The sequence below is a fragment of the Ochotona curzoniae genome, unplaced genomic scaffold, assembly GCF_017591425.1.
Source record: "Ochotona curzoniae isolate NIBS_2020 unplaced genomic scaffold, NIBS_Ocur_1.0 contig_2599, whole genome shotgun sequence".
Classification (NCBI taxonomy): Eukaryota; Metazoa; Chordata; class Mammalia; order Lagomorpha; family Ochotonidae; genus Ochotona; species Ochotona curzoniae.
The window spans coordinates 13,539,866-13,564,655 of record NW_024465520.1 but is presented as its reverse complement, the minus strand read 5'-3'; the positions used below and the strand labels follow the sequence as shown (position 1 = coordinate 13,564,655).

General features: G+C 45.2%; 1 pseudogene; it reads left to right on the top strand.

Moving 5' to 3' along the window:
* Positions 1–17,101: 17,101 nt before the first annotated feature.
* On the top strand, positions 17,102–18,520 carry LOC121152713 (annotated as a pseudogene).
* The last annotated feature ends 6,270 nt before the right edge of the window (positions 18,521–24,790 follow it).

Below are 24,790 nucleotides of genomic sequence, written 5' to 3'. Positions count from 1 at the left end.
AGACACAGTCATATTGTTCTATTCATCCTTACCACTATATGAATACTGTATGATTATAGCAACATATATTTATTAATTCTCCTATTGGTACACGGTTAGGCACCCCCTCTTTTTAAATTCTAATTATTGCAGCAAGTCTCTTTGCATTTACTTATCTGCTGGTGAACATGGCTGAGAGTTTCCCTGAAGGATAATATTTATGTAAAATGATTTAACATATGGAAAGCAAGCAGTCTACTAAATTGAATTAATGTTCTAATTGCTCAGAATGATGACAACAACAATAATATGACCCCATCACAGAGAATGGTCCCAAAGTACAATTTCGTAGACTCATATTTGAGAAAATATGAAATCATTTAAATTCAGAGAAAGACTGGGCATATAGAAGTCAATCATAACTTGGTCAAGTGTTTGATTCAATGGCTAAAGCATGACAGAGTCTGATCTAAGTTGAAAATCTGGTTGAAAGAGCTTAATGTTTCTAATTTAAGGTATATGTCAAGTAGAATAAACTGCGAGGGGAAACGAGAACACATAGACTGAGAAGCAAAAAAATCTTGACAGATTCAGATTAGCACCTTGCTGCTTCCCAAACCCCAAATGCTCATCCAAGACCAAAATTTATGCAGAATTGGCTGCTGATGGATGAGATTTTCATTTTCAATGTTGGTTTTTTAAGGAAAAAAAAAAAGGTCCCAAAAAATAATAGAGTAAGACCACCCTAGAGTCAGGTGTTTTTTGTTTTAATTAACTTCTTACTACTGCCATTTTCATCCTCACTCACAGACAACACTCAACACCCCCCTTGTCAGAACTTGCCCTTTGGCTAACTGAACTGAGAGTGAAAAATCTTTCAAAATTGAACAGAAGTCTCACGTGTGTAAGTGGAAAGGCTTCAGTGGGAAGAAATTAAGTATAGAATCCTTCCCTTCCAGTGACAACTAAAGGCAAATGTCTTTGAACTCCCTGTGTGCCTACAAAGCATGGAGCAATGCTTCCAACAGGCCAAGGAGACCCCACAAAAAGGACTTGTGATGCTGTCGCTGCTGTCACTCAGACACACCATTCAGCATGTACTTGAAATCAGGGAACACAAACATCTTTGATTTATCAGCAACTTGGAGATTATCACGTTGAAACTGCTTCTTTTTCAGAAACAGAAACCTAGTGAAAATAAACATGCAAGTTCACAGTGTCAGCTATTGGCATACAGATCCTGCCAATTCTCCATCCTGTGTTTGTGCCCTGTATCATACGGCTTATCCTTCATATTCATCATTTTCCCTTAATTTTCATGCATTACAAGTGGCCAAAACTTTCCAGTAGCAAGAATTTAAGACTTCTTTACAAACTCCTGAGGAAGACTGCATTCAGAGCCTTGGCTGTGTGCTCCGCCCCTTGTGAGAGGACCACACTATATCATGGATGTCAGGTCTGACCTCGTGACTTAGGGAAGGGGCATAGCATGCTTCCCATCTCTTCACCATTCTGCAAAACCAGAATGAATCATTCAGCCTAGGTACCAGGACGAAGAAGAAACAAGTAGAAGAACTGAAACTAACTCACAATTAACAACATTGTACATGGAGAAATAAAACATCTCTGCTATGACCCAGTAATATTTTAGGGTCCAAGAGACAGAGTTGTGGCACAGTATGTTAAGACATCCTAAATAAGTGCTGGTTGGAGTCCTACCTGCTCCACTTTTGATCCAGCTCCCTACTAATGAGCCTAGGAAAGCAGCAAAACATGTACTTCCTGAGTACATGGGCCCTGGATATCCAGATAGGAGACTCCAATAGAGCTCCAGGCTCCTTAACTCAGCCTGACCCAGCCCCGGCCATTGCACTCGTTTAGGGAATGAACCAGCAGATTTCTCACCCTTTCTGTAACTTTGCCTGGTAAGAGTCAAAAAGTACAATTCCCACTAACAACGAAATTGACTGATGGAGCATCAGAATCAATTTGTTTAAAACTGTAAATAAAGAAACCAACCTAATATACTGGTTTTGAAAAGTATTAAGTCATGGTCAAGTTTTTCCATTGATGTATTCACTTCTACTTTGCACACAATGTCCTTAACAAGAACAGTGCTAAAAGCTCATTGTGGAATCACTAACAAGCACTTTTCACTTATCTACCTCAAGAACATAAATCTTGGAGCGGACACCATGGCATAGAGGTTAAGCCTCTGTCTGCAGCACTGGCATTCCATATGGGTGTCTATTCAAGTTTCACTTGTGCCACTTCCCATCCAGCTCCCTGATAATGGGCTAGGAAGGCAGCAAAATATGGCCCAAGTCCTTGGGCCTCTGCACCACAGGAAAGAACTGTAAGAAGCTTCTGGTTCCTGGCTTTGGGCTGGCCCAGCTCTAACCGTTGCAGCCATTTGAGGAGTCATCCATCAGATGGAATATCTGTTCTTTGTTGTAACTCTGTCTTTCAAATAAAAATAAGTAAATCTTTTTTAAAAAATACATCATAGATAAAAGGAATCAACACTTATGAGTATGAAACTGACATGCACTATTTTTTTTTAAGATTTATTTACTTTTATTGCAAAGTTAGATATATATAGAGAGAGGAGAGACAGAGAAACATTTTCCGTCCAATAATTCACTTGCGAAGTAACCGCAACAGCTGCATCAGGCCAAAGCCAGGAGCCAGGAGCTCTTCCAGGTCTCCCACAAGGGTGCAGAGTCCCAAGGCCCCGGGTCATCCTTGACCACTTTCCCAGGCCACAAGCACGGAGCTGGATGGGAAGCAGGGCTGCCAGGATTAGAACTGGCTTCCATATGGGATCCCAGTGCACCCAAGGTGAGAACCTCAGTCATTAGGCCACAGTGCCGGGCCTGACATGCTCTGTTTCAACACCCAGTCATAGACATACCTGAATCCTAGAAAGAAAAACAAATAGAAGTAGTGAAGAAGCCCGCTGCACCAAGAGCCAAGACCAGACTACTTTTCTTTATGCCCATCCATGATGACAGTCATTAACAACCACTGCCATAAAGGCCATCCAGTCATCATCTGTGTGAACTCAAACCACCCTGCTGTGATAGGAAAGCCAGGATGATGCTCAGAAGAGAAAGCCACTTGTCTTCTTTGCCAGACAGCCAGCAGGAAAATATCTCACTCAGCTAAAATCCACGGAATTATGCCCAAGGACATAAAGAAAAACAAAACAAGATCCTTAGCCTCAATTAATTTATACTTTAGTGGGAAAAAAACCAAGCATTTTGGAAAATATGTTAAGTAATAAGATGCTCTAACAAGAAATTACAGCAAAATTATTTTTTAGGTAGTAAATCATGGCATGGTGGTGGGATGTAACATTTTAGCTGTCAGGCCAGGGATAAGAAGAACCCAACAGAGTTGGAGAATGTGTTCCAAGCAGTAGCAGTAGGAATTGTGAAGACTTGGGGCATGAAGAGCATGACATATTCAGGAAACAAGTTGGCTCTCAGAGAAATGGACTTGTGATTTGAGTCCTAGGACCAAACTCAGCATCACAGGGTAGACTGTGTAGAAGCAGTCTTTCTAGAATGTTATAAATGGAACCACCCAGGGGTGGGGGGAATCCCCAGCGCCTATAAAACTGTACTACATAATACAATGTAAGCAACAAAAAAAAAAAAAATAAAAAAAATAAATGGAACCACCTATTCTAGGCATAACTGAATATTGACTCTCCTCCAATGAAGATGAGGCCTTGCTGAAGTTGAATCTGGTCCCAAATAGCCACTATGCACAGAATGGTACACAGATAAGCTTTGGTGTGAGTCCTGTGAATACAAGATTTGCACTACAGTAAAAACCTGCCTGTTTTCTTACAATAAGCAGGACTCTATGCTGCTGTAGTGACATCCCAATGGAAAATCAACAATAATGGGAAAATTATATTAAAATATCCTGCAACTGTGTCTTAACTACAACACCCAGGATGTGCACTATGTGTGTGCATTTGTTCCCCTGACTCCAACTCACAGCCTCCCATCTGTGCAATGGGAAGTCAGTGTGGCTGTGTCTCTCAACTGAGCAGTAGTGAGTGACATAACAGTGGAGTGGGGGACAAGGACAGGCCCGCAACTCAAAAGTCCTAAAACACCTGAATTCTATTCTGAAGGACATGTACACAGCAGAAACATTTTAGGAGACTTGGTCTGATTTATGCTTCAGACAGATCCACCTTACTGGTTTGCACAGAGAGGTAGGAGGAAGCCTGGAGACCCATGAGGAGCACAGGTGAAGTGAGCCAGAGACAAGCATCGGGGCAGTGGATGAACAAAAGTGGATCCTTCATCCTATGTTTGATAGAATTCAGTGAAAGATTGATGCAGAGGAGTGGGTAAGAAAAGAATGGAAAATTAATTCTAGGGTTTTTGCTTGAAAGGCTGAATAGGTAGCTACTGAAATGATGAAGACCGTTCAGCAGAGGACAAGTTAATTGGCATACAAAAAGCAGAGCTAACTTTGGGTTTACTTTCGCTAACAGATTAGAGTTCAGAGGACAAAGCAGAGCTAAGGACATGAACTATGGAGTATCAGAAAAGAGACAATGTGAAGACACTTCACAGCAACCACATGGAATAGCAGTTACGATTCCACGTGGATGCCACACTCATTGTCAGCTCTACTTGCTGATCTGGCTTCCTGGTAGTGTGTAGTACTCGGGTCCGTGCCACCCACATGGAAGATCTGGACTGTGTTCCAGGCTCCTGGCTGTGGCTTGGCCCAGCCCTGGATGGTGTAGGCATGTGGGGAGGGAACTAGAGATGGAAAAGCTCTCTCTCTTCCTCACTCACTCTGCCTTTCAAAGAAATAAAAATATCTTTAAAAAAATAAAACGCATTCCACAGATTTTACAGTTACTCCACTAGACTCACAAATTCATTTTTCTTAAACAAACCTAAACTTCAAAAAAAAAAAGGGCCAAGACAGAGGGCCTTCATGTTTGCTGACCAAAATTCAAGTTTATGAATTTATATAGAATAGGAGTTACAATGCTGATGGGCACATGAGAGTTTAAGTATCCACTATCACCAATATATTCTAATACATCCACTTTATCCTTATAAAGTGAGTAAATACAATTCCCCATAACAAGTATGTATAAAACAACTTTGCAGGAACCAGAGCCTCAAGGTTAGAGATTATATTCCTTAGATGAGTAAAACAAAGTAAAAGAAGGAAACTGCCCCCCCCCCAAGAGATTCCTTTACCTTCTTAGCAAATGAGCCAGTCAAATGTCAATTTCACATTGAGAAGATCAAGTATACAGAGAAGTAATCTTAACAGATCTTCCAACTCAAACTTTACCCTTTGTGATTTTATGGTGACTATTTGTAAATAGTCTTCAACCTGCCCCTTAACTTTGGAGTAAAGAATAAAAGTATCTTGGTACTTTGTATTCACAAAGTCTCTTGTATCAATAGTCTTCCTTCCTCTCAAGATTTCTAATGAAACACCATTCCTCATTAAATTCCATGCAATGCATGGCAGTCATTTGGCCTGGTAGTTAATGCCCATGTCTGACACCAGAGTGTCTGCGTCCTACTCCAGCTCAGGAAATCAGTTTCAGGCCATTGTAGATTCCGGGAGGTACAGGGTGAAGACTGGAGTAGTTGCATTCCTTTCACCCACTTGAGAGACGCTGGTTAAGTTTTTGGTTCCCAGCTTGAGCCTTGTTCACCTCCAGCCACTGCAGGCAACTTGGAAGTAAATCAGTAGTTGAAAGCACGTCCATACATTCTCACTCTCTACATCCATAATAAATCATTAATCAAAAATAAATAGATAGATAGATAGATGCTACAGTCTACAATTTCAACTACAGTATTAGGTTGACCCAAAGTATTTGGGGCTCCAATGGTCTTCTCCTTTCACAAGGCACTGGAGGAAATCTGCCTGAGGAGAAGTATAGTGGAAAGGAGGAAAGCCTGCAGCTAAGCCCTGAGGAACTCCAACGATAGAGAACACAGGGGATAGGGGTTCCTCCACAACCACAAGGACAGGGATGAGACACGAAGCATGACAGGGAGATGCAATGCCATCGAAGCTGCTAAGGACACTTTCTGACTCTGCGTTGTAGTATTCAGACCCTTCCATGTGGTAATAAAACTTTAAAACCACCCATCCTTCCAAATGTATGGGATCCAGGTGAAATCAATCCCAACTAACTGAAATCAATTATATCTTACAGATGGAGGATTCATCCAAGATCTTAGCCAATCAATGCTTTCCATCCCCCTAATCACAGGGTTTGCTTCAAGCATAGACACAGAGCCTGAGATAAGATCATAGCAACAGTACCAACCCCAAGATTTTCTGGCTGAGAGAAAATCTTTCTCGCTGTTTCGCGGACTAATATATATATATATATATATAATTACATAAGGCAGTATGTTATTTTTGCTGGGTCATCTATGGCATGAGTCTTTAGCAGCAACAAGGAAGTTCTAACGAATGGAGCAGGCAAAAGAAGAGATCCTCTTCAGGAGTGCTCGACTGTGGCATATGCCAATCAGAGCTAAAACTGAATCACCAGTTTCAGCAACACAGAAGTCACACAGAGCCTGGACAAGATCAGCGGTAGCATGATGTGGGGGGGAATCTGATCACCGTGATCTTGGGAAACCTCCCTATGCATGGCCTGTCATTGACAAGGAGTCCTACACAGAGAACCAGAGACCTGGACACAGCCCAGCCATTGACCAGCCGTGAAACCTTAGACAAACCACTCATTTGAGCTCTCAGGATGTAACAGTCCATTTAGTGTCCACAAACGATTATACCTGCCCAGTACTCAGGATCCTCCCTTGCTCTAAAACATGCACTTATTTTGCTATTTTTAGCCAACTTGAACTCTTCTCAAACCGAATGGAGAAGTATCCAAATCTCCCTAGGTCTGGTTAGCTTTTTTTCCCTCTACTGCAAACTTAAACTCTCCATGGCTCAATTTCCATTTCATAGTAACCATCTTGCAGACGGTCTCTTCTGTGTGCTGGGCAGATGGCACAGAGATGGGTGTGCAGCCATGGCCTCCAGTACTCATTATGGCACTGTCCCATAGCTCCCACTGGCTCCATACCTCCTCTCAGTCCCGGGACCTCAGCATCCCTTCTGCTCCTGTCATCATTCTCACTGCTGACCAAAGACACGTTATCTGTCCAAGGGATTACAGCAGGTGAGATCCCAACAGACGAAAGTTTAGCTGTCATTCTTGGCACAGCCCTTTCCAAAGAGAGTTGAACAAGCCCTGCTCTGTAATTTCACGCTGGTGCCCAGTCTTGTCACAAATTGGACTCTGGCCATGAAGTAAAACATGCACAAAGGTCATGATGATTAAAATATATCTCTCTTATTTAGTTCAGTTGGGAGCAGAATAAGAAAGGTTAATTTTTCAATGGGATAACATACTGTATATATCTGCACTAACAATGAGGTTTTTATTTCCCTGAGTCAGCGTTTAAAATAATGTTGACTTTTAGGGTCGATACATTATAGATCACCATATTTATGTCAGAACATATTGGCATGAAAATAAATCAATGAAAATATTAATACATAAGTCTTGTGTTTAAATGAAACCCCTGCAACTCTACACCTTCTCCTCATATTTCACTGTAGGTCTTTCAGGAAACCCACCTCTCTTCGGCTGAATGTAAAATTAAAGCCTATTTTTATTTCCCAGGACTACTGTTTGCAATCCATCTTATTTTTAACCAAGTTCAAAAATATCCACTTTGTCCTTTTACCATAAACACACATAACTGCATTCCGTCATTAATAGGACTGTCAATCCAAATTTATGGGCTATGCATGAACAAAATATTTCAGAACCAAAGCTCTGACTGGTAATATTATTTAGAAAAAATGGAACTCTAGGTGGGAGACCAGCTTCAAATATTATATTGTCATTCACATTTATGTTAGAGTCATAAGAAATTTCTATCAAGTATTTCAGAAAACAAGTATATAATGTAAGTACTACTAAAGAGAAATGGGGTGAAAAAGAAACTCTGCTCCCTTAATTGTGTCTGCTGCATTCACAGGATATGTCAGGAGCCAGCTGCTCACATTCCCCTTCTGAGAAGCATGTTTATAAAAGATCCTGCACAAAGAGCCTCCCTCAACGCCTCTCGTCAAGTGTTGGTCTGCTCGTAACTTCCTGAACCCCATCACACCAGCTGCTAGCCATAACAAAGGGGCCACGCAGCCAGACAACATGTGTGCAGCCTACAGCATACAAGGGCCTTGCTGTTACAGGCCTTCCCGAACAGCAATCAGGATGGACACATGGACCAGTCACAGTGCCCTGGGCAAATTTCTTAGCTGAGTGTTCAGAACTAATCATGTGCAACAGAAGCAGCACGAAGAGGATGCCCAGAGGGAAGGAGGAGCCTACAGAAGCAAGAGGATGTGCAAAGTGAATAGAGAAGCAATGAAGGAGAGAAACATGGTCACTGAAGAGGGGTGAAGGCATCTGTTTGGGAATAACAGAAGGAAGAGTCATTTGGGATAGTCCAGAGCCTTCCCTTCCCCTTATTTAATTCATCAGCAAATCATGTTCATTTACCTCCTACAGATCCCCTGAACTCGCCCATTTCTCATTTTTCTCCTACACTAAAGCCATAGCCTCCTGACTCACCTCCCAGGGTGCCCTACTCTCCAAACTGTATAATGATTTTCTCGAAAAGCAAATGGGATCGTATTCATCTGTGTTTGTTACACCCCCGAGCAAGTAGATCCTTACAGCTAGTGATACACACACAGACACATCAAACCCTACCGTTGAACAAAATCAATTAGATCAAAAGAGGAAAAGGCTTTTATATGCTAAAACACAAGAATATCCACATTGTGTATCGACTTCTAATCTATAACCAGGTAGGCAAAAATTCTTCAGCCAGTTACAAAAAAAGCACAAACCATCAAAGAATGAGTAAGACAGCCCCCATCCACTCTTGTCCCCAACGCATTAGCATCCAGGGCTTCTGTGGATTTCTCCCACCACTGCCAAACACCATCCCAGCCAACCTAGCAGCCGGCACCTGGAAAGTCCACCCAGGTGTTACTGGGCTTCTCCACGTTGCCAGAGCAGGCTGTGAGGGAGAGACAGGGTGGGAGCAGAGGACCCTCTGCTGGGCAGTTGCCCAAGGCTCTGAGAGCCCCAGGCTCTACCATTGATCTACTCTCCTGCCTCAAGTCAAACCAGCCTGAGCACCTCTTCACAGCAGGGCACCGGGGAAGACTCAGTCACTCAGTCACGATGCTTTTAAAGATCTTTGATGGGAAATGAAAGGGTAAAAGGTTTCTTCAAGATCTGCTTTCAGGGGACTGTGACGGGCTTCGCATCACTGTGCTTACCTGGAGCACACCACCAAGTGAAGTGTAAAAATCTGATTTCAGGGTCTGTTTGGGGGTATCACATATTTGGATAGATGGACTAACAAGAGTAGGGGAGCAATTATTTGTCCAGACAGAACATCAGCTTCAGAATCTACTCTGTTGTAACAATGCAACGTCTCCCAATCATTGCCATGTGGACATTGTGTTGAAGCTGCCAATTATGTCAGATTCTTGTCAACAGAAAACAGAAATGTGCAAGCTGCCATAGAAATTAATTACTGAAATTAAGTATTTGCTGTTTTTAGACAGTCCTCTACATTATTTAAGGAATTCAATTTGCTTGCATTGTAGGGGAAAAAATGCCCTGAGGCTCTCATATTTTAGGTCAGTACAATCACAGAAGAGGGGCCCAGGAACAGAGCAGGCCTACATTGTGAGAATTTAACACAAAATCATTACACAGTTAACATCAGCATCTCTTATCTGAAGGCTCAGAGTATGTTTTAAAACTGAATAGAGAACTGCTAAGTGTGAGCTACCCCTCATTTTTGATAGTTTTTTTTTTCAATTTTGAATACAGTATGCCTCCCTTACCCTTGCAGGATCTGTCCCAAGGCCTCCACTAGATGCCTCAAACCAGACAATGCCAAACTCTATATATCCACACCTCTGATAAAGTTTAGTTTCTAAGCTAGGCACAGTAGATGAACAATAACCAATCAATAATTACAACAATATACTGTAACGAAAGCTTATACCAAAAAACACTACTAAGTAATAACGAGTTACTTGGACAGAAGTACTACTATGAGAGTCAATCTGAAAGCCAGGATGGCTACAAGCAGGTGAATGTACTGTGTGTTCTCACTGAACTAGGACACAATTCTCACCCCAAGGAAGACAGAGGGACACTGAGAGATTTTATTCTACTACACAGAACAGTGTGGAATTTAACGTTTCCTGTTGCTTCTGGCATTTTCAACCTTTTGGGGAATCATGATTGGCCATGGGCAAATGAGACAAAAGTAAAAGCAAAAGTAAAGACAAGAGGGACTACGGTATTCTATTTTCTCTCCTTTCATCAATCTCTCTCAGGCATGGCTTTCTTTACCAATCCATCTTCATGTCTTTATTTGGGAGTAGGGATCATGGTGGCAGGGTAGCGGTGGTAAAGGGACAGGAAGGTTAAAAAAAAAAAAAAAAAATCCCAGGAAATCTGAGAATTTGCTGAGTCTTTGCTTTGTAAAAGGAACCAGAATGTCCGCCAAACCATCACAGACATGACTTTCACTTAGCCTCTCTAAACTTGTATTTCCTCAGCTATAAAATGTGGTACTGAAGTGGCCATATCTGCTTCATAACCATTCTTTTTTAGAACCATCACTAATAGCAGACAATTTTCACTTAATCAAACCCCATTTCATAGTGTCAACCTAACCTAGAAACTGTAGCGGCACACCAATAGATATTTTGGTAATTGGGATTTTTGTCCTATGTCCTCAATGAATTTTACTTCATCCACAGCGACGATGCCTGGATGAGAGCCCAAATCGGGATTCTCTTGGGCGGTTTTGGGGGCAAGGGGAAAGAGGATTGTAACTTGTTTGTTGGTCTTCATTGCCACCCAGTGGCCAGACATCCAAATAACACCAAGTTGTTATTTGGATTTGAAACGTTTTGGGAAATTCAAAGTAAACCACCAGCCACTTTAACACACCATTTAATTAAATGGGGGGGGGGGGGAGAGACGTATAAGAAAACAATTAAAAATCAAGTAATTATGCGATGTGAATTCCTAATTCATCTTTGCAAATTAAGAATTGTACAGAATAATCAACAGCCTTAACAACTTTTAACTGTATCAAAGAGCATTTATGGGACTCTCCTCAATGGTTTCATTTGTTTAAAAAAAAAAAAAGTACTGTCGGGACCCCCACTTGCCATATGGCAGTGTCTGGTTCAAGTCCCCTATATTCCAATATTCCATCCAGGTGTCTGCTAAGAAGGTCCCTGGGAGTCGGGAGATGATAACACTGCTTGGGCCCTCCCCTAACATCCACCTAGGAGACCCAGACTGAGTTCCTGGGTCCTGGGTTCGGCCTGACGCAGCCCTAGCTGTCTTCTGGTACTTGGGGAGTTAAACTAGCAGATGGAAGATTTCTTTCAAATAAAAAAAAAAAATTTTTTTTTAATTCTAAGAAGTTTTCCAGATACACATTAAACATTAAAATCAACTATCAGATTGACAAAGACGCTCTCCAACGCAGAGAGCGTACTCTCCGGCATGGGTGCGATTAGCGTCCCTTCTGACTTCATTTAACCCCAGTGCTTTCGCCAAGTCAAGGAGAGGGCTTCTCCGCGGGAGCAGAGGGGGATGCAAAATGAAGACAGCAAAGGCGACAGCCAGGCCGAAGTGTCCCCTGCCCGCCCTTCAGTCCAGGCACAAACCAGCGAGCACCCTGTCCCCAGCAGAGGCCGGGGGTGGGAGAGGGCGCGCAGGCCGCCACGGCGCCGGGCTTCTCCCCTAACTCACAACCGCCTCGCCTGGGCACAAGGGCCGCCTGGGCACAAGGGCCCCTGCGCGCCTCAGGCCGTCCCCGCTCCCTGCCGGGGGCAGTGCCACCAGGCTGGGGCGCTCTCCTCGGGAACGCAGACAGGACGCCCCGTCCACAAGGGCTTTCTGGGGATCCGGCCTCGTCACTCCTGGAACCTGGCTGGCCCCCAGGTGGCGTTCGGTCTCGCTGAGGTGCGGTGGCAGCTTCCTGGGGCACCCTGCCAAGTGCCAGCAGGCGGCAGCAGCCTGAAGGAAAACCACCTCGGTACTCACCAGCCGACAGCTCTGCGGCCGCTCGGAGAGCCAGCCCTCAGGGCCCGGGTCTGAGCGCCCTCCCAGGCCACAGCGCTGGGGCGCTCAGGGTCCGCTCCGGGCCCCTCACCCAGCCAGGCCAGCCGGGGCCCAGCGCCATGGGTCCGCTCCGGGCCCCTCACCCAGCCAGGCCAGCCGGGGCCCAGCGCCATGGGTCCGCTCCGGGGCCCTCACCCAGCCAGGCCAGCCGGGGCCCAGCGCCATGGGTCCGCTCCGGGCCCCTCACCCAGCCAGGCCAGCCAGGGCCCAGCGCCATGGGTCCGCCCAGTTCCCTGGCGGTCGGGCCTTGCTGGAGCGCGGCGCCCTCACCTGCGCCTGCGCAGCCCCCTGCCTGCGCACCTGGGCGCCTCCCTGCTCCAGGCCAGAGGACATGCTGCAGCTGAAGGACAAACTCATCCAGCCTCTGCCTTCTCAGTCTCTCCTGGCCCGGGGCGGACCGGACAGAGCCCATGCACATCACGTCCTCTGTCTCACTGAGCCAATGCTCCCAATGCTTGTCTCTCCTGGATACACCTAAGAAAACATTCTGCCATCTGTCTGGGTGTCCTCTATAGCCGGCAAGGCAACACCTCAAAGGCAGGAGCACATCTCTGTCCTGTTGTGTGACGTCAATAACGCTGAGCCTCGGACATCCCTGCCTTCCATCCACCCCAGGAACCAAGCCCCTCTCTGCCTGCCAAGCTACTGATTGTTCTAACAAGCTCTGTGCAAAAGCCACCCCTTCTAGACACGTTAGTCACTGCCCCCCTTGGAAGAGAGCTGTGTGCATCCGTCTGGTTTTCAGAATGCTGCCGACTACTTTTCACGTCGTGTTCTAATCAGAGAGCAAGCGCTGTGTCTTTTTATTATTATTCTTTTATTTTGATAAGCTTTACATAGTTGATTAGGGCACAAAGGGTCAAGGGCTACAGGAAAGCGGGTAAAACCATTATTTCCACATTAATATTATTATTTTTTCTGTATCCAGGTAAGGGAGAGATAAAGGGAGAAGCCCCAGCGAACCTCCCACTCATCCCAGGTCCCCAATGTGTGGCATGCTCCGAGGATCCTGCTCAAGCTATTTTGATAGTTCAACAGTTCTGAATTGCTGTCAATCTCGCCATTCCACACATGGTGAAATCTATTCAGAATCCACTGGTTGACATAGTCTCTTCATTGTTGGGGTTCTGAGATCAGCAGTTCAGCTGGAAGGATCCCCAAAGAAACTTTGTCTGAGGTGATCCCCAGACCTGATTCTTCTATGTGCTTGCCAGTACTGGGTCTGGCACAGTCCATCGCCCCAATCAGCTTATGCACATGCTGGTGGTTGCAATTGCTGGGTCAGTTCTGTTTCCAGCCCTGTCTTCCACATGAACCAATGGGTGTTGCAGTCAAGTCTGATTCTGTCCACCCTCGGCCTTCATGCAAACCAGTGGGAGCTGCATCCTAGTCGGGGTGACTCCCAATAACCCCCACCAGGCTTGCCCCTTACTCTGGTCCCCATACTAGCCAGTATGTACCGCAGACTTGTCCAGTCTGTCCCACATCCTATTTAGCTCTTATACATATCACTGGGCATTAAAGCCTAGTTCAACCTGACCAGCCCTACTATCCAGTCCACACACATACTGGCAGGTGGGCAGGTGCTGTACTATCTAGCTACCCCTGCCCCAGTCCTGGTTTTCATGTTCTCCAGTAGAAGTGAAAACCCAAGAGGGAGGCCCAGTATTTTCCTCCTAGGCCACTCCCACTCCCAGATCATGCACTCTCCAGGTGGTTTTGCAGTTAACTTGACAGAATTATCCCCCAGTGCCAGCATCTGACAACTGATGCTGCGGCAAAGCCCAACCAACTCCCACACTCTCTGATTTATGCTTGCACCAGTAGGAACAATCAACCCAGCCTGGCTTTTCCCTGATTTAGCTCACATGAGGCCCACATATGTTATAGCCCTGCCTGGTCTGGTCTGCCCCCACCTTAACTCATACTCTCCAGTAGGATTGGCGGTCCAACAGAGGAACCTTCCCCATTCCCCCTACTGGTTTTTCCCCCTCCCCTGCTGGTTCTCATGTGTGCTAGTTGGGTGCTGAGGCCCAGTCTGGCTTGACCTGCCTTGCCTCAACTTTTGCCGGTGGGTGCCATAGCCTGGCCCAGCCAAGCCCACCCCCAATTCCCTCTGCCACTGGTGGGGGTTATAGCTTAGCCCAGTCCAGCAGGCACCCAAATCCTAGTCACAATATGTACTGGTAAGTGTTGCATCTGAACCTGGCTCAACCCACACTCTGTTCTGGTGCTCGGATTTGCCAGCAGGTGATGTGAACTGGTTCTGCCTGGTCTGCCCTGGTCTATTCCAAATATATGCCAGTGGGTGCTTTTCCCTGGTCTGGTCTGGGCTGCTCCCTATTATGGTTCTTGCGCTCACCTGCAGGGACTGTGTCCCAACAGAAGACTTTCCCAAGCACCTCCATCAGAACCTCTCCCATTGCCAGATCTTGCGCATACCAGTGGGGCCATGGGCCAGCCCCACTTAGTCCAACCCCTGTCCTGGAAGTAACAGTGGCCTTTCCTTATTGGCCTTCAACCCATTCTGGTTCTTACTGTTGGATGTTTCAGCCCAACTTAGGCTCATCCATACCCAGACACTGTTCGCACATGGCTCACTAGGGACAGAGACTTAGCCTAGTCTGTCCTACATCTACCCTAGTTCTCATGAGCACCAGACGATGCTGGAGTCCAGCCTGGCTCAATGCGTCCAGCCCCCATTCACACTGTGCCAAGGAAGACTGCAGCCATAGCCAGACCAGAACGCAGCCCCAACTCCAGCCCCTGCACTCACCAGTGGGAATCCCAACCCAGCAAGGGTGTAGTCTCATAGCTCCCCAACTGAGACTATTTCCAGCCCTAGATTACATGCATGCCAGTGGTTGCTCTGACCCATTTAGCATAGCCCCTCACCTGATTTGGCTTTTGGCTTTAGTGCTGTGGCCTAGCATCCTTGGCTCATGCAGACCAGTTAGTATAAGAGCCTAGCTCAGCATGACCTGTGCTCCAGTCTGATTACTTTCTTCTTTGTGATCTAAGGTCTGCTCATCCCTGCCCAATTTTCCCTCTTCCAGCTGCAGCTCGGCCCACCCCACATCCTATTTTAGGATGCACATTTGGGTACTGCTGCCTTGACCTGCCCAGACTGTTGTAGGTTCCTTTATCCATCAGTGATGGCAGGTTCCATGGTCATACTTAGCCTGTCACCACCCCAACTTGCAAGCTAAGCAGCAGGACTTGCTTTTCCACAGGGTTTGGCCCACACTTCCCCCACAGAATCTACCCCCAGACCTGGTTCTTTTGCATGCTGGTTAGTGTCTTGACCTGCCAAGTGTGACCCATCCCCTGTTCCACCACTCAGTCTGGCACTGGTACCTAGCCCTGCCAGACAGGCCCCCAGCCATAGCTTTCATGTGGACTGGTGTGTGGCAGTCAGTGATGTTCTATGCTAACAGCCCATCACAGGATTCCCATTTGGGCTGGTGAATCAGTCTTGCCCAAAAAGATCTTATGTACTCTCCCCTTCAAACCACCAGGTCTCAGTCCCCATGCTTGCCAACAAGTTCTATGACGCTGTGGTTGGAAGTCACACAGGGTTCATCCCTCACCTACACTCACATTGGCCTTATCCATAGATGTCCCTAGGCAGCAATTACATATCCTGAAAACTCCCAGAGCTCGCCACTAGGTGGCGAGCAGGCAGAGCCTGGCGCCCTATGGGCACACTGGCTGCCCAAAGCCTAGGACTCTCTCACTGCAAGGTGACAGTGTCCATGGGCCGAGTCCTGGGAATTGGGTCTGGCCTGGCTGGGGTACTCTCCCCAGGCAGCCTGCCACCGCTGCAGAGGGCTGCTGTCACCCGAGGTCGAACTCCGCTGTGTCTTACTCCCTTTACATCCCTGGACCTCACTCAACACGAGTTAGTTGATTGGCAGAATGAATGAATTCTCAGTTATCTTTCTTTTTCTTTCTTTATTTTTTTTCTTTATTGAAAAAGCAGATTTACAGAGAGAAGGGGAAACAAAGATTTTCCATGTTGAGATTTACTCCTCAAATAGCCACTGCAGCTGGAGTGAGCCAATCCAAAGCCAGGAGTCAGGAACTTCTGTGTCTCCCATGAGGTGCACAGTCCCAAGGCTTTAACCATCCACTACTGCTTTCCCAGGCCACAAGCAGGGAGCTAGATGGAAAATGGAGCAGCTGGCACACAAACTGGTGCCCATATGAGACCCACACACATGCAAGGAGCTGGGCCCTCTTGGTTTCTCTTTTCGTGAGGAAAGCTCTATATGTTTACAGTCAATAAGATCTCTTTAAACTATCTACCTTGAACTCTTCGCTCTTGCCTTGCTTTACCTTGTCATTCTAAGTGTTCAGTCCCTAACATAAAGCCTAGAATTAAATGCCTTGCAGTCCCCACAGGCTCCATGTTGATGAACACACTGGCTTTCCTAATGCCACCAGAAGCTTCAGCCTCCACACACACCTTCCGCTGCCATTGAGTCCCACCCTGGTGTGCTTGGGGAGTAAAATAGGGATGCAAATGAAGACACAGCTGCACCTGGTTTCATTGACCAGCCTTATTTTCTTGGATGTTCAGGATGCTGCAATGATTAATAGGCAAATCAGCCCTGGTATTCAAATAGACATTCATAAATCTACAAAGACCCAAATCAATGCCTTCCAAACAAAGCCAGTAGGCAAAAAATCTGTGCTTTCCCTAATCCTCCTCGGGCCCTCCAGAATGATTTTCTAACCACCATGGTCTGTGTGGTTAGGACCAGGCTGTGGGGAGCATTACCCTAAGACTACACTGGTTTCTGTGGCTAGGCTGTCTCCCATGAGAGACTTCCTGGTCCTATGCAAAGGATTCTAGCAATAGCAGTCATCACCGGGCTGTGTGCTCTTGAAACGACAGCACCATCTCCTCACCAGCCTGTGTACTCAACCTCCTTAGCACAACCCAACTGGAAGCAAGAGCGCACAGGTCAATGCCAGGCCAGCCCTTTGGACCTGGTAAGTCTACCAGTTGCCTTATCCTTGAACTTGTTTCCTAGAGTGGGCTTTCTCAAACAAGGATGCTAGTTCTACTTGGAAAACAGAGTTAGTTGCACAGCAGGTCAAGGTGAAGGCAGACACCCAGTAGAGTTCATGACACCAAGCTGTCTGTTTTGTTTCCTCCCAGGGGAAGCAGAAGTGGGAGCTGTAGCAGAGCTCTGCTGCTGCAGGGAACCTCCCAGGAGATGGAGAGGTTGGACATGAATGCCTCCAAGGGAGAAAGTGTCTGCCATTTCCAAGAGAACAAAATCTACCTCTCCCTGAGCTACATCATGATCTTTGTCCTGGGGCTGCCCCTGAATGGCACTGTCTTATGGTTCTCCTGGCAGCAAACCAAGCGCTGGAACTGTGCCACCATCTACCTGGTGAACCTGATGGTGGCTGACCTGCTCTATATCCTGACATTGCCCTTCTTCATCATTACCTACTTCGTGAATGACAGCTGGCTTTTTGGGGAGCTGCTGTGCAGGCTGGTGCGCTTCCTGTTCTATGCCAACCTATATGGAAGCATCCTCCTGCTGACCTGCATCTCTGTGCACCGCTTCCTAGGTGTGTGCCACCCACTGCGTTCGATGCCCTACCGGACCCATAAGCATGCCTGGCTGGGTGCTGCCACCACATGGGTCCTGGTTGTCCTCCAAGTGCTGCCCACGCTGGCCTTCTCGCAAACAGCCTATGTCAAAGGCCAGGTGATCTGCTATGATACGACCATCCCAGAGAACTTTGATCCCTTTTTTGCCTATGCCATGGCTCTGACCTTGTCTGGCTTCGTTGTCCCCTCCATGGTCATTTTGGTGTGCTACTCACTGATGGTCAGGAAACTGACCAAGTCAGAGATCCTCACGAGAGCTGGCCAGGCAGCCCGGGTCAAGTCTATTCGGACCATCCTGCTTGTGTGTGGCCTCTTTGCCCTCTGTTTTGTACCATATCATCTCGCCCGCACCTTCTACCTCTTTGTCAGCTTCCTGGCTTCAGAGAACTGTGGGCTTGTGAAGGCAACCAGCATGGCCTACAAGATGTGGCGGCCCCTGGTGAGCATGAGCACCTGCCTCAATCCAGTCTTATACTTCCTGTTAGCAGGCAACAACAGAGTCAGGCTTCTCCAGAAACTGAGGGGGAATAAAGTGGGTGAGCAGCCAGCCACAGACAAAGCAGACGTGTCCAGTGGTGGGCAGATCTGGGTGCTGCCAAGCTGAAGTCTGGGGGAAACAGACTCATTGATGTTGACAATGACTGGTTTGTGCAGAACCAGGTGCTAATGACAGAATCTCAGAACTTCATAGAAGTGTCACCTGTAGAGAAATTTTATACAAATCTTAAATGAGAATATGAAGGGAGCCGCCAACACAAATGAAATTTTTATTTTAGTGAGAGCTGACATGGATCACTTGTCATTCACCTTCTTGGAACCATTTCTGTAGACCCCAGCTCTCTCTCCCCATGTTGAAACCACTCTTATTTCCCTGTCTACTGTCTTTGTTAACATGTATCACTACCTGGATTTGTTAATGTGTTTATTCAGTTGTGATCCATGCCTTCCCACTGGAATGCAGACCACATAACACAAGGACCCCATCCTAACACTGAACCCCTAACACCAGCCTCCACAGCAGAGAGTCCTGCAAGGCCCAGCACATGGTGACTGCAAAAGAAACGCAAGCTGAAGTAGTAAATAATTCATCGGTGAATGGAGGGATGAGTTCATGAAACCTCTATGTGAGACCACTTCATGTGAGTGTAATTGTTATCTGTACTTACAGCAAAGGAAACTGAGCATGTAACTCTTTAAGTACCTCACTACAACTTGGCCATCAAAGAATACTCTGACCTTAACATGGAATGGAAGCTCTGAAGCCAGGCAGTCTCTCTGAGGCACATGCTCCTGAGCCTGAAGCAAGTATACCTTTTTCACACCAGTCAGAGCCAGCCAAGTCCCTGCTCACAGCTTGAGGATCAGGGTCTCTTATTTTTACTTAGGTCTCTGTTTCCCTGAATAATTAGAAGTTTTCCTATTCACCTAACTGTGAGTGATGTCTACTCCTTAAAAGGAAAATTTAAAGCAGTATTTATAGGCCAGCTCTGTGGCACAGTGAATTAAGCTGCTGCTTGTGAAGACAGCAGCCCTTACCAGAGTGTCAGAGTTCCGGCAGCGTCATTCCCCTCAAGCTTCCCATTTAGCAGAGTTGATGGCCCCTGACACCTGTGTGGGAAAGCAGGTTGGAGTTCCCAGATCCTGGCTTCAACCTGGCTCAGCCCTGACTGTTGCCACCATTTGGGGAGAAAACTCCTAGACAGAAGATTTCACTCTAACTCTTCTCTCTCTGTTGCCTTTTGAATACACACACACACACATGTGTATATGTATATATTCATGTGTGTATACACTTACATATAAACACATATATGTAAATATACAAATATATACATATAATATATACATATATGTATCTTTTTAAAGAGAATTCTTTAAAATTCAAGGTAATCTAATAACTCTAAAATACCATATATATATATATATATATGTAAATTGTGTGTGCTTTTATTTAGTTATTTTTGGAGCAAAAAGATAAATACACTATGGTTTGTTTGCTCATAAAATTACTATCATGCATATTATTTATGAAGTCATTACTACTTTAGTTGTTTTAGAAGTGTTGCTGTAGACAGAATTTGCTAATATTCAAGAAATCTATAGTGTTTTATATTTTTGTCAACCTAAAACTAGTAGACCAGAGATGGAATTGAAAAGTCCATCAATATTGTTGTAAGACAGAGAAAGTTATTAGATTTTTCCAAGAACTGCTCAGATCTAAGCATATTTTATCTAATTTATTATAATCTCTCCATGAAGACAAGGTAGATAACTCTGTTTTCTAAGAATCAAAGTGTAACTCCTCATTACTGTCCCATTCTAACTATGGGAAATGTCTGAGTCAGCCATGCTATGTCTAAATTACAAAATTTTATTCTAGAAGTACAGTTTATTGCTTTCAAGGCCACACAACAATTAAAACTAGAGCAAGTGTTGCTTGGCACAATTCCTTGGGATAATTGGTTTAATGACAAAGCAATGATGTATTCTAATTAGCAGGTCAGCTATTTCCACATAAATATTTCTACAGAAGCAGAGGCAGCATAAAATTGTTTTTTTCTGAATACTGCCTCAGCTCTCCTGCTTATGACAGGAACTATTGCCCTTGTCTTTGCATAACATACAGGGAAATTTCAGCAGACATACAATCCCAGTTAATGAGGTTTCACATTGCTGATCAACTAGTGAGCTAGGCTGCCCCACCATCTGGAGCCATCCTACATCCTACAAGGCCACTACCTCTGATGCCCACCAGCTTGTCAACACTGGAGGTGGAAAGAAAATCAACCTTGAATCCTCAGGAAATATCTACATTATCTAAAAGCTCTCATCCAATGCTTTCTCACCCTCAAGTCTTAATTAATTGCCTGCTTGTAGTTATTTCTCTGCTCCACCACAAAAAAAAAAAAAAATTAAGCTTGCTTTTTCAGTTTTTTTTTAACCTGCTTAACAGCAAAGTATAAGCAAACTTACTTTACTTATTTCTGGAAAGTTGAGTTCTAAAACATTTTATTTAATTGATTTTCAGAGATAGTTATCTTGAAGTACTAGAATCAGATTCCCTTTATTCCTTTTGGGAAAAAGGGCCCATTGTACGTGAGGCTGGGAACCTTCTCTGTTTGAGATAAATCCAAAGGATATCCTTCACTTCTCTGTGACCAGCAAACCCTGCCCACAGAAGCAGCAAGAAATCAAGAATGTGCCTATTCACAGCCCACCACTCTGGGAAAAGCTGGGATCTGCAATTTTGTATCTCCCCAGACCCTGAGTATCTTCTATATTCTTCCTGATTTTTTAGACAGATTTAAAAAACAAATGAAGTTACGGGGAGTGGGACAGAGGGTGTACCCTAGAGCTTAAGATGCCCACACATCACAAGAGTGCCTAGCTTCAGTCACAGGCTCTCGCTGCCTGCCAATGCAGCATTGGGGGGGGGGGCACTGGTGATGGCTCAATGAAGTTCATGCCACCCACATGGGAGACCTGGATTGTGTTCTTGGCTCCTGATTCTAGCTCCAACCTAGTACCAACCACTGAGGGCATTTTAGGTAGTAATGAACCTGTGTATAGATCTCTCTCTCTCTCTCTCTCTCTCTCTCTCTCTCTCTCTCTTTCTCTCATTCTCTCTCTCCCCCTCCCCCTCTCTGCCTCTCAAATATGAAGTCAGCAAATAGTATCAAATCCAGATATTACCATGTTCAAAATACTATAGTTGGGGCTAGATTAGCTGGGCATATAATGGCTACAGTTATGCACAAATAGCTCAGACAGAATCCTTGCCAAGAAGGCTACAGACCTTGAGAGAAGCAAATTACAAAAATACACAAACAATGTGAGCACCAGGTAACAGTTTAACAAGCCATAGAAAGACCAAGCCAGTTCTCAATCCTGATTGAGCAGTACAAGGAGCATGCATTTGAGAAGTTTCAAGGGGCCAAAAAGCACTTAGATGAAAAGGGCCACACACAGTATGATGAGAATGCTTCAGACCACATGAAATTTCAGCCGGAAGAGCTTCCCAAAGAGTGGAGAAGATGGAGAGAAGAACTTTTGCGTGCATTTCTGTGCAAGTCCTAGCTGCTGCCTGGAGGAGATTTTCAGATGGTGCTGGCAGGCAGGCTGACGTGTGTTTAGGAAGCCCCCCAAGAGTCTTCAAGCAGAACATCATGGTCAAAGCTGGGAATTAGAAGAAGCAAATGAATATGAGAAGACAAACAGAGCAAAGTCTACAAGGCTGTAGATTGGCTTGCCTTCCTTCAGAGCCATCCCACATCGCAACTTTGGGCTTTCTTTGAGAAAGTATTTTTAAAGACTTCCTTATTTATTTGAAAGAGTCACGAGAGAGAGAATCCCCCATCTGTTGGTCACTTCCCAAATGGCTGCAGCTGGCATGAGCTTCATCCAGATCTCCCACATGGGTGACAGAGACCCAGGCACTTGGCCATCTTGTGCTGCTTTTCAAGGCTATTAACAGAGCACTGGATTGGAAGTGAAGCCACCAGGACATGAACCAGTGACCACGTGGGATGATGGTGTCACAAGCACTAAGCTACTATGCAAGCACCGAAAGAGAACTTTCTGTACAACATTCCCTCCCCACTGATGAGCCCCTCTTGAAATCCTCTTTTACAGGGGAAAGCTCAGACTGCATTGGCTGGCCTGCCAGGCCCATCACAACACAGTCCCAGCTGAGCATTCATTCACAGTTCTCCCCACACACTCAGTGTTTGGAATCCACGTGGGCCCACTGTCTACCACTCTGCACACTCCCACACAAAACCTCCACCCACCTAAGTTCACATTCTTAAGCCCTTGGTCTACCTTCTTTTTTTCAGATTTATACTTTTTTTGGAAATACTTTACATACACTGAAATTTACCCTTTTCATGTACAGCTCTGTCTTAAAAATGACATTCATGCAAATGTCACTGCAATCAAGATATAAAATTCTCCCATCATCTCAAAAGTGCCCTTTTGATCCTAACAGCTCAGCTGTAGCCCTGGGCCGCCCATGATCTGTTTTTCATCCCTGTAGTTTTGCCTTTTCCAAAATGTCATGTAAGTAGAAGCTCAGAGTGGTATCTTTAGAATCTGGCATCTTTCCAGGGTCCGCTTCTCTCCTCTGCCTCCAGTCATTTGAGCACAGTATGTCTAAGCTGTGAACAGGAGGGAGAGGATCGGAAACCATGGCAGGAATCCAGATACACAGATAATGGATAGGAAGTAAGTGGAAGGTATGGAACTGCAGTTCAAGATACAGAAATCAATGATTTCTTAGACACTATTGGTAGGAAGGTATAATGAAATGACTCCAAGATTCTGACCCAGAGGAATCAACAGAGTGATAATCTACCCTAAGCAGACCCTTGGTAGGTGGGAAGAAAGTGAGGGAGAAAGGCAGGAGGCACAGTGCACTCTGGGTGAGTTCATCTTCAGACAAAGTGCACCTGAACTGCTGATGCGACTTTGTGTTGAAAATACGTGATGTAAGTGCAGGTCACCTTAGGCCCAAGCTCTGGAGTCAGAGTGGCCTGGGCAGGGTGATATTCAGAGCTGCACCGGTAAATGGTTTAACTGAGGGAGAGGTGAGGGACAGAGGACCTGGGATATATAGGAACCAGAATTCTGACAGAGTTAGGGACAAGAGCTGCTGTAGGACAACAGAGCATTGGAAGATCAACTGAGGGAACAGCTGCAAGGCAGGAGGGAGTGGCACTGAGCATGAAAGTTAAGACATCCATGGCCCAGCTTCCACTGCAGCTCTCCTTCCCGCCAGTGCAACTGTCTGTAGCTTCAGTTGGATCTGCCGCACACCTAGAAAACCTGGCTTCAATTCCCAATTCCTGACTTAAGCCTGGCCCAGTTTCAGCTGCTGTGAGCATCTAAGTGAACCAAGAGATGGAAAATCATCCTCTCTTTCTCTCAATCTGCCTGATAAATACATTTTTTTAAGAGAGGAAATGAGAGTAGTTGAGGGTGTCATATGAAATGGATTAATCAAAGCAAAAAACAAACAAAAAAAAACCCACTGTTGTCTCTTGGAAAACAGCTGAAATGCCATCTCTTCCAAGAAGCCACCCTGTGCACCCATCAGAGGGACCGTCTCTCTTCTCTTCCTGAACCGTCTCCCATGGCTTTCTCAAGGAACATCTCCTCTCCTAACAATTATTTAAACCCTCTTGGCTCTCTGCCTACAGGATCTAGCAGAGGCTTGAACATACAGGTACTCTTTGTGAAGTAAATAAACATTTAGCAAACGAGTCTCCCGTGTATGTTTTTCTATAATTACTGCTGAACCCAATTTATGAAGGTGTATTCATAATGCCACATCACAAGTTATTTGAGGTTTATTTGCTTTTACCACCCACCAACTCTGATTCAAAGCAATTCCAGAACACACTTACCTGCATGCATTTTAACTTGCTCCTTTTAGCCCATATTTCAAAGAAAATAAAAAGGATTTTTTTCAAAACCGATTGCAATTAAATTTTACTTGAGCTTAAAAATTTATGTATTCTCATTATCTTTCTTATAAATAAGATAAATCTCTTTAGTATTTCAATTTCCCAACCTTTTATTTTATTGCGTTTTTTAAATATATCAACCAACTTCAAAGGTAATAGCTTCCAGAAGAATTCCATGATAAGAAACAAAACATCTTTCAGCAAGCCTTAGCTCTGCATTTTTATAGCTGTTAAATCATGAGAGAGGAAAAAATGCTACTTTAACGAAATTAAAGTATCATAGAGTCGGAGAATGTTTTACTCTACAAGCAGAAAATCACATTAACAAAGAGACCTTTCTAAAGCATTAACCTGGCGAGCAGAGAGCAGCCACTGAGGACTGCTTATGCTTCCTGTCATCACTTCATTCTCTGCCAGGGTAGGCTACACTTTTTA